The sequence below is a fragment of the Periplaneta americana genome, chromosome 8, assembly GCF_040183065.1.
Source record: "Periplaneta americana isolate PAMFEO1 chromosome 8, P.americana_PAMFEO1_priV1, whole genome shotgun sequence".
Classification (NCBI taxonomy): Eukaryota; Metazoa; Arthropoda; class Insecta; order Blattodea; family Blattidae; genus Periplaneta; species Periplaneta americana.
The window spans coordinates 83,641,034-83,652,898 of record NC_091124.1 but is presented as its reverse complement, the minus strand read 5'-3'; positions in this window follow the sequence as shown (position 1 = coordinate 83,652,898).

Here is an 11,865-nt window from a genome sequence, read left to right as displayed (position 1 = left end):
AGAACAAGATGAATATAAAACATCATTATTATGGTTCCGATGCAAACTTCGGTGTTACAGAACACAATACTTCAGAAATTGTGTCTGCACTCAGTGAAGATATTGCAAAAAAATCCTGTTGCAGGCAACATAATATCTAATACCTCCGTCCAACTCCGTAATAATTCCAAGGCTGATCTGACTTACAGCAGTGAAGAGAAATAGTTGTGATTAGAACTATGTGCCAAAAATAATAGCATTTCGAGCGGAATGAATCAGAGAACGCAAATGGAGAGAAGATAAACATGGACGAAGTGAGTGTCACTTGAAATAAATTCTTATTGCATTAGTATACATTATTTTGTTATGGTTTGTTGAAATGGTACTCAAACAATATTGTTTTTTTTTTAATTTACCATTAGCAATAAAGTGACAGAACTAAATATACCAGAAATCAGAATGCAGCTAAGAAAGGTGATAATTGGAAACTGACAGTAAAGAAGAATAAGGAATGAAAGGACTATATTATAGATAATTACACCTTCAAAAGTTGGTAAGCGGCAAACATTTTTATTTTTCACTTTAGATGGGGGCCAAAGCGAGAGAGATCTTGATAAAGAATGGAAATTATTTGAAAGTAGTCGCTACTCAAAATTTTGACTAGTTTACGAGTTACGGCGAATTAAACAAAGGAACGTTTTCGCTTGGCAGAGTACTCACGACTCAACCTTTTGTTTGTTAGAATCTCAACGAAAAATTCTTTTCTGAACCTTCTTGTACTTCGGCCTGAATAATTTTTCCTTCTTGAGCTGCTCTAAATAGATGAATAACGTTCATAGTGGTAAATCTCAAACGAAATGCTATGTTTTAACACCGTATTAGACCTACAGTAAACTTCGTTCACGTCCACGTTATCTACCTAGAAATAGCGGGTCCGCTATTGAAATAATGTGAGGTGTATGGCTCTGATTGGCTCTTTCATTAATGACGTCAACATAGCGTTAACTGTTTAGCGTACCAGTAAGGTGCGAAAACTATCTAATATGTTATGGCACTAGGACATTAAAGTCCATATTGTTCACCATTTTGACCAACGACAAAGACTGTTTATAATGTTGGTGTATAAAAAAGTACTTTATTTGACTATTTTCAGAGAAATAAAGTACTTTATTTATCTGTTACAACAAGGATAGCCATGAGGAGATTTAAAGCTGTGAAATAATAAGCATTTTTTTGTGAGTCAGGGAAACTAGTAGACTACTAGTAGTGTCGGTGGTAATGAAATGCGAAAATTATGTTTATTACGTTGACGGATTCATTCTCATTTATATTTTTTTATCTTGTAAGAGGTTTGTGGATCACAGGTCTCGCGCCGTGGTGTCGTGGTTTAAGGACTCTAAGGCATCCTACCTAGAACTCGCTTTACGGAATGCGCTCTAGTTCGAGCCCTCCATGGGGAATAAATTTTTTCCTGAAATTTCGGCCAGTGTATGAGACCGGTGTCCATCCAGCATCATGATGCTTTTGGGGGGCTACAACAGGTAACGAAATCCGGTTATGAAAGCCAGCTAGAACAGCGGGGGGATCACGTGCTAATTACACGATACCTCCATTCTACATGGAAGATCGTCCTCCTCTGCTTCGGCATGTGGACGTGAGGCCAGCAGGCGGCTGTCGGTCTGGGTCCTTAAAAGGCTGTAGCGTCACGGATTATTATTATTATTATTATTATTATTATTATTATTATTATTACTACTACTATTATTATTATTATTATTATTATTATTATTATTATTATTATGTGCATCACAGCATTTCTTCAAAGATAAGCAATTCCAACAATAACTATGACGTGTTAATTAACAAAATAATTATGTATTTATGCTACTTTATGTCAGTGATTTATGTCTTTATGCAGCTGCAGTATATTTATGCAGCTGCAGTATATTTATGTATCAGATGGACTTGAAAAAGATTCACGCGAAACATTTTTTGACATGTACAGGCTTAAAAGTAAAGATTTCCTTACCTCTTCTCTTGTAAAGCATTTTCTTTTTCAAGAATTTGTTCCGGAATATCAGCAACTTCAATACATTCATTCATATTTTTACTTACAAGAATATATGTTTCAATTAAAAGGTCTCCGTTATTTATTTCTAATCTTACAATTAGACACACATCACGAAACATAAGACGATCCGTAGTTCAGGAAATAGAAGAAGTCATTCAGGTGTCAGATGTCAGTTTTAATAATTACTTTTAATATATACATATATTTAGACTTTATATGAAGTGTTTTAAAAGTCATGAGTAAAACTAGAGGTTGAAATAGCTTTACATCTCTCGTTGTTCTTACGACAGTCGTCTTCGGCTTGTGTCAGTAAATGAATCACTCGCGATGCAAAATTTCATTTTAGCCACTACTTGTATTTAAATAACTATCATACATTACTGGTATCTAAACTCGAAATATGTAAGAAATTTTGAATTTTAAATTGTAGATCTATACTCGGTAATTTGTTGGTTGTGAAGAAGTGATGAATGAATGAATGAATTTTATTCGTAACATGTTAGTTTTCAAGGAGATAGTCACCTAAAATTCTCAATATTGAATTAACGAAACTTTCAATCAATTGCTAAGGATAAAATTAATGTTCAGGTTGCCAAGGACGACGAAATAAAGAGCAGTTTAGATATCAATAATGTGTAAAATTGTTTTATTTTAAAACTTCATGGCCTGCTGTGTTATGTTATATCAGCTGTCACCGTAGAAATAAAGTGCCGTTACTATTGATTTAAAAAATGGATCTGTTATCTGTCCTGTTGCAATCTATTAGAGATTCTCTTTATTAATCTAAGATATATTATGTAGAGGTTGAAGAAGAAATTCCGTCTTTAGTACAGATGGATATTAACTATCCTGCATTGTCTGTAACATTTAAATTAGTTAAATTAGTAACTCTGTCAGTCAGTCAATATGGACAATATAATTTTCGTAAAGCTGACTTTGAGAAATTATATCGATTTATACAACAATGTGACAGGACAAGTATTTATCTTTGTGAGGATGTTGATCTTGCTGTTCATATATTCTATACTAAAATGTATTTTATTATAGATCAATGTGTTCCCAGAACTAAACCATGCAAAAAAGTATCCTTTATGGTTTAATAATAATGTAATAAAAAACTTAAAACTTGAAGAAAAGTTTAGAAAGAAAAAAAAAACATATTTCAGAATATTATATACTGATGTATCAGTTTTATCGGAGTCTCACGAAAAATGTAATGAAAAAAAGCTTATGATCAATGTCAATAAAATAGACAGTACAATTTTATTTGATTCTAATAGTTTCTGGAATTTTGTTAAAAATAAAAGAAAAAGCACAAATTATTTGCTTTGCATGGAATATAATGGGAAAAAATTGTCATTGTTGAATGACATATGTGATGGTTTCGCCAACTATTTTCAATCTGTTTATTCTTCAACTGAACCCACTTATAATGTGGACCCTGTGTATGATGTATCAACTGATATAGTCAAGGATTGTGATCTCTTAAACATAATGTATTTTACACACGAAGATGTAAAATGTGCTATAAGACAATTACGTCCCAAAAAATCTGCAGGACCAGACAGTATACCACCTTATGTATTTAAAGCTTGTGCAGATAATTTAGTATCACCACTAACTAATATATTCAATCTCATTATAAAACACAACTGTTTCCCTAAAGAATGGAAATGTACAAAAATTACTCCAATATTCAAGTCTGATAAAATTAACGAAATTCAAAATTATAGACCTATTGTAGTTTTATCAACACCAGCTAAAATATTTGAATTATTAATATATAAACACATTTATACTTATGTAGCAAAATCTATTTCACATGATCAACATGAGTTTATGATTGAAAGATCAACTGTTACAAATTTACTACATTTCACTCAATTTGTTTCAACCCAACTAGATAATAAATTACAAGTTGATGTTATTTATACAGATTTTCAGAAAGCATTTGATAAGGTTGACCATGATATTCTTTTATTAAAATTGAAACAATCTGGATTTTCTTTCTCATTGCTATCGTTAATTAAATCTTACTTGAAAGGAAGAGTACAAGTTGTGAACTTTCATGGGCATACTTCTAAGCCTTTTACGGTAAATTCTGGTGTGCTTCAAGGTTCCAATCTTGGTCCATTATTGTTTTTATTGTTTGTTAATGATATTGTGAATTGTGTACAACATTCTAAAATTTTATTATTTGCGGATGATATTACATTGTATAAAGAAATCAAAACTATATCAGATTGTAAGCTACTTCAAACAGATATTACAAACTTACATATTTGGAGTATTAATAATAAATTGTTATTTAATATAAATAAGTGTATACATATGACCTTTTCTAGATTAAAAAATACAATTAAATTTTCATATAAAATAGAGGCAGAAGTTTTACCAGCAGAAAATGACATAAAGATTTAGGTATATTATTTAGCAGTAATTTTACGTTTCATAGTCATATTAATAATATTATAAATTTGTCCTATAAAAGTTTAGGTTTTGTTATGAGAAATTCTTGTAAATTTAAAGTCAAAACTATAATAATTTTGTATAATTCCATTGTTCGATCTAAATTAGAGTATGCTGCTGTTACCTGGAACCCAGTTACTAACAAATATATTCTGTTACTAGAAAAAATTCAAAATAAATTTCTAAAATGGTTATATTACAGACTTTATAATGATTATCCTACCTATGAGAGTTATGCTACAATGCTTCAACATTTCTATTTTACTAGTTTGCAGATTCGAAGAAATTGTCAATCTTTAAACTTTCTTTATAAAATTATTAACAATAAGTTGGACTGTGTTGGTTTATTTTATTATATAACATTATATGCACCTAAGCTTAAAACGAAATTTCGAAATTTGTTTTACATACCAAGGATAGATACTGAATCCCACAAAAATTCTCCAGTTTTCCAAATGTTACAGTTACACAATAAAGTACATCCTCATCCGAATGTTGATATTTTCAATATGAATTTCTCTAGATACAGAATTATTATTGTTATCACATTTTACAGAATGTTGTTGTTTGTTAATTTGAAGCTACTTTCACGCCTTATTTCAATTTCTCTTTTTTTTCTTTCTTTTATTTCTATTTTGTTTCAGTTTTTAATAAGTATATGTTTCCTTTTCCTTGTTTATGTTTTATAAATTAATTTGTTAGTCGTGAACGTTGTAATTGGGCTTTGCCTGTTATGTTCAACAACAAATGAATAAATAAATAAATATATATATATATATATATATATATATATATATATATGTTTTATTATGAGAATAAATGTCTATCTTGCGCTGTAGCCCATATTGTATCGTTTTACTCCGTTTTGTATCGTTTCGCTCCGTTTTTTATCGTTTCGTCCCGTCTTGCTACGTTTCGCCCTGTTACGTCTCCTTTCTCTCCATCTTCTATCACGTTTGCTCCGTTTTGTGTCGTTTCCCTCCGTTTTTTATCGTTTCGTACAGTCTTGCTACATTTCGCCCTGTCAAGTCTTGTTTCGCTCCATCTTGTATCGTTTCGCTCCGTTTTGTATCGTTTCGCCCCGTTTTGCTACGTTTCTCCCTGTAACGTCTCGTTTTGCCCCGTCGTGTATCTTTTGCCCTGTCTTGTATCGTTTTCCTCCGTCTTGTATCGTTTTTCTCCGTTTTGTGTCGTTTCGCTCCGTTTTGTATCGTTTCGTCCCTCTTGCTACATTTCGCCCTGTCATGTCTTGTTTTGCTCCATCTTGTATCGTTTCGCTCCGTTTTGTATCGTTTCGTCCCGTCTTGCTACATTTCGCCCTGTCATGTCTTGTTTTGTTCCATCTTGTATCGTTTCGCTCCGTTTTGTATCGTTTCGTCCCGTCTTGCTACATTTCGCCCTGTCATGTCTTGTTTTGCTCCATCTTGTATCGTTTCGCTCCGTTTTGTATCGTTTCGTCCCTCTTGCTACATTTCGCCCTGTCTTGTCTTGTTTTGCTCCATCTTGTATCGTTTCGCTCCGTTTTGTATCGTTTCGTCCCGTCTTGCTACATTTCGCCCTGTCATGTCTTGTTTTGCTCCATCTTGTATCGTTTCGCTCCGTTTTGTATTGTTTCGTCCCGTCTTGCTACATTTCGCCCTGTCATGTCTTGTTTTGTTCCATCTTGTATCGTTTCGCTCCGTTTTGTATCGTTTCGTCCCGTCTTGCTACATTTCGCCCTGTCATGTCTTGTTTTGCTCCATCTTGTATCGTTTCGCTCCGTTTTGTATCGTTTCGTCCCTCTTGCTACATTTCGCCCTGTCTTGTCTTGTTTTGCTCCATCTTGTATCGTTTCGCTCCGTTTTGTATCGTTTCGTCCCGTCTTGCTACATTTCGCCCTGTCATGTCTTGTTTTGTTCCATCTTGTATCGTTTCGCTCCGTTTTATATCGTTTCGTCCCGTCTTGCTACATTTCGCCCTGTCATGTCTTGTTTTGTTCCATCTTGTATCGTTTCGCTCCGTTTTGTATCGTTTCGTCCCGTCTTGCTACATTTCGCCCTGTCATGTCTTGTTTTGTTCCATCTTGTATCGTTTCGCTCCGTTTTATATCGTTTCGTCCCGTCTTGCTACATTTCGCCCTATCATGTCTTGTTTTGTTCCATCTTGTATCGTTTCGCTCCGTTTTCTATCGTTTCGTCCCGTCTTGCTACGTTTCGCCCTGTCATGTCTCGTTTCGCTCCATCTTGCATCGCTTCCCCTTGTATTACCTCGTTTAGCCTCATTTTGTCTCGTTGAGCTCTTTTTTTTCTTAATTTCGCCATGCCTTCCTTTGTTTACTTCCTAATGTTTTGTCACGATTGTCTCGCCTCGTCTCTTTCTCCTTCGCCTCGTCTTCTCTCGTCGTCGTCGTCGTCGTCGTCGTCCGATCCTGTCTAGCCTCATCTCACCTCAAAGGATTTGATGTAACACTAGATATTCACGAGTAATTTGATATTCCTTGTAGCATGCTTAATATTGTGAGTCCACCGAGTTAGCGATGTGGCAGCGCGTCTGCCTCCAGACTAGCCTGCTCGGGTTCGATTTCCGGCGGAGTCATAAATTTTCATGTAAAGTTTCTACCTCGGGACAAGGCGAGGTGGGAGTGCACAACTTCTAATCACTAAATTGTGCCTGGATTAAATTCCAAATCTCTCCGCAGTGCATATGAGGGGAAGGCACAATATGTCACTGTTGATAGCGATTTGTCCGTCGGATGGGGACGTTTAACCTGGCGGCCCCCTTGGTGCTATTCGACAGGAGTATGCTACGTGTCGGCACAGGATTTCCCCGTCTCCCTTCCTCATCTTCATCATCTTCCTCACCCATTCCCTACACCACACTTACACATACTGGACACTACTCTAGTACAAGACATAACTGTTCACAGATACACATCATGTACAGCGTGGCCCGCGGAAGTAGTGTACAGTACAAATTGAAAATGGGTCACAGTCCTGCCATCTATTCTCAAAAATGCGGAACTCGAATCACGAAAGTGAAGTGGGTAGGCATTAGATACACAGATTTAATATTATGTTCCTCATGACGCACGGGATGAAAGATAATTCTCCACATTAATGCCGGTTACACTCGGATCCGTTGTAATTGTTACCGATTATGCGCTACTTTGGAATTGAAAGTGCAGTATGTGTATAATTGAATACCTCTCTCGAAAAGGGTGTAACATAAAATTAATTTAATATGTAACTTCGGTGGAAAAATTACAACAATAAATGATAGTAAAAAATTGTATGAAAGGGTGGTTAAGGGGTTAGGTACAGCTTACAGCAGTAAAATTTTTGAAAATATTACACTTTTTTTCCTCCATTACTGTATTGTACAATAATGAACATTGGTATGTGTAAAACACTGTCATTCTGCTATGTGAAAAAAAAAATAATTTTACGATTAAAAAAATATTTATATATATTTTTTTTTTCAAAATTGAAAACGGTGGCAGTTCACTGTGCAGTGATGAAGCCTTTCCCTCATAACTCATAAACTTGTTAACTTATTCATGTTGTCTCTCTTTTATTTTATTGCTGAAACTCATGTTTACAATGTCATGCTCTTTCAATTACATTCCTTAATAAATATTTTCTTTTTTTGTGTGTGTTAAAAGAAAATAGGCTACCGATATTTGACCATTTTTAATGAACTTATTTTTTAACAGACAATCTATCAAAGGTAGAGAAGTGATTTTGCATCATATTGTAGATATGACATACATAAATGCACACAAAAAATTTCATCACAGAATGTTGGATAGTTTTTGAGTTATGAGGGAAACTCATTTGTAACAGTAAATGAATGCAGCCAATAGCTGAATAAACTTGTATCCTTGATTAAACAAATGGTTCTACTAGTAAATATATGCAGGCCTAAAGAAATATGCCCCTGAAAATATTTTCTTTTCTCCTGAAACGTATGTTATAGATTTGTTGGTTAACCCTTATTCGAGAGAGGTCTTCAATTATGCATGTTTTATATGTGGTTCTTAAATTCCAATTTCGTGTCATTTGAAATTACTTATTCGAGGCATTTCATTGACTGTGATACTTTAGTGGTAGTAGAGGTGAGCAATATGAACAATTTATGAAATCTATGTCCGGAAAAGTTCCGTTTGGTTGTTACAAGCCTTGATATGCGTAGTCAGTGTTGTCGACTAACATCGAACTCAAGGTTATTTGTCTGAAGTTTGGTTGCGGACTCCTGCAAACTCTAGGGAATTCTCATTATCATGGAATGAGCTAGCTGGTATCGTAAATAATATTTTGACCGATAAAGACTTGCAACTTTTTTATTCGCTCTTTCATAAATTAAATATATATCAGCAAGTTCTCTCAATGTTAATTTCATGTGATAACAAGAAACCACAGAAACCAAAATTGTTGTCTTACGTAATGCTTAATCCAAATACGCCTCCAGTAAGTCATACAAGAGCAACTACATTTAAACTGAGGTGAGGTTGAAGTGCATTGGACGCACATTACTTACCAACTGATTATCATAATTTACGCTGTAAACAGAGTTCTGTACAGCCTTCGCATGAACTTTGTAATGTTTACAAGCGATACTATGGAAATATACAAGCTTAAATTAAAGAAAAGAATATTTATCATTGCTCCTTAATCGCTTTAGATTAAATAGCTGTTGTTTATCATACAGAAAGCAGCACAGAGAGAGACAGAGACTGACAGACAGACAGAAAACATGTATCTTCCTACAAGTGAAACATTTCCTTGAGAAAATTATTCGCTCCCACCCCTAAAAGTTTGTAACAAAGTCACTGGAACATTCTGTGTTATAACTAAAATCTGCATTAAATGATATACTGTTGAAGTAAACAATGACATTCCTTTGTTATTCTCGATTTCTTTTATTGTTATATGTCACAAATGCGCACTTTTGACTTTATAATTTTTTTGTGTTCGAAGGGTTCCTTAATTTGTAACTTCATTCTTGCTTTATTTTACATTTTTAAGGGTGCTATGCATAGACATTTCGCTAGCCCGCCCTACGAGCGTGCTAAACTAGCCCCGGCTATCGACTGATTACTTGTACAGGATTCATATCATATCACATCGCTAACACTGGTATTATGAATACAAAAAACGTTAGTTCGCTGATCCTCCACCGGAAGCCCGAGCTAAGAATATCTATAAATATGGCCCAAAATGTCTACCTCGGGACTAGGAGAGATGGCGGTGCACAACTTCTAATCACTAGATTGTGTACCAATATGCCTGGGTTAAATCCCAAATCTCTCCGCAGTGGATATGATGGTGATTCGTCCGTCGGACAGGGACGTTAAGCTTATTGGTATTCCACTGTCTTGGTATCTTTTTTTCGATAGTTGAAATTTCTTGACGAAAGCGCTCACCATGCTCATCACTGAAACCGTCACAATTCTCGGGAGAAAAGTCAAGATGGGAGTGAAGGAGGTGCATTTTCAGGAACATGTTACAACCCATAGTTTCATACGCCAACAACAAATTTTGCACTAGTTCTTCATAGTTCTCACTTCTACTGTTACCCAGAAAATTTAATACAACCTCCTTGAATGCAATCCAGGCGGCTTTCTCTTTTCTTTCCAACAAATATTCGAAGTGATTGTCCTTCATTATTCCTCTAATTTGTGGTCCATTGAAAACTCCCTTTTTTATTTTCGAGTCACTAATAGTAGGACATTTTTCCTGGATATGTTTAAATGCTTGAGTTTTATGATTCATCCTTTTAACAAAATTCTTTATTAAACCTAACTTAATGTTTAAAGGTGGTAAAATTACTTTACTTTGAGGTACAAGGGTTTGATGTATAATATATTCCTCCCCTGGCTCTAGTGATTGTCGTTTTATTTTACAACGCTTATCTCGAGCGCGACTGTCCCATTCGCACAGAAAGCAGCAAAATTTTGTGTAGACTAGCCTAATTGCATTCCAAAAATCAATGCTACAACCTTCAAATCCGCACATATAAACCATTCGTAATTTGAATGTTATAATTAAAGCATACTTTAAAAAGAAATACACGTCTTAACACAGAATACTAACGCCACGGAAATCTTCTGGTAAACTGAAGCGATTTTATATAGTGAATCTGTTTCTCCCCCTCCAAATTGAACCGAAAAGGGCAATAAAAGAATTTCCGCTTCTAGAAGTCGTTTTGACAAGGTGGTCTATTGCAAAATATGAACTACAGTAATGTCATTAAAGCTCACAGTAAAAGAAATGCAGATTTCAATTAAAATCAGGTAAACTCAAGCGAATTCATACCGCGAACCTGTTTCCCCTCTCTCCAAATAGACTCGTAAAACAAAATAATTTCCGTTTCTACTAATGCTTCTAACATGGGGCCTACTTATACTAATATTGTTTTCACATAATGGGTCGTCACATTTGTAAAACAAAATAGTTACACACGAAATACGGTGATTTTTTAATAGAATGCATATAAAGTTAATTATATTGTGCATCTCGAAAACCCGAACTGCTGGAACATTTTGATTGTTATTTTTGAATTCAGGAAGTCGAAATTAGTAAGAATTTGTTAGTTTTATGTCTGGTGCAGAATGGTTGTTGACCAGTGTTATGTTTCATTTGAATGAAAAAGTTGTCTATTTCCAGCTTTGTGTTCATAACGTATATAATTAATTTTGTTCATCAGAATGCCTCTATTAAATGTCCTTTCTGTTCGCATAAATCCAAGAATTTTTCCAGTTATTCTTAGATCTTAGCAGCTATCTTGAAATTTAATGGCATCTTATAACGTCGGTAATAATTTATTTATAGTTGGAACAGAACCTACTTGAATGTAGCAATTTTTAATGGTATGCCGAATAAAATCTTTATCAAAATTGTCAATTTCAGTAAATTTCTCTTGATATGGTGTTTCTTTCCAGGAGTGTCGAAAGAAATTCTTGCCTCCTCCTATTTCTTTCGATCTCTTAATATTTTAGAAACTTAACACATAACTTAATACTCCAGTCGCTCTCTTCACTTTACTCTGAACTTTTTTATTTCTTTGCAAATCGTTGATGTCAACTCTTCTATTCTTTGCTTCCTCTCTCATGAAGTCATACGTCAGTGATGTCAAAGCAGGCGCATTTTTCTGACCTTGACGTCGTGCGCGGGCATCAAGCGCTAAGTATGGAAAGAGGAAGGGCTGTGTATATGAATAAGCAGCCTGTTGGATTAAAAAAAACAGTGGTGCACAAACTTCAGACGGAACGTGAAATTTTATGTCTTTATTTTTATATTACTTCTTTCTGTTTAATATTATCTATAGTATATTGTCAGTAAAACAAAAGTACTAATACTAATTTCTTA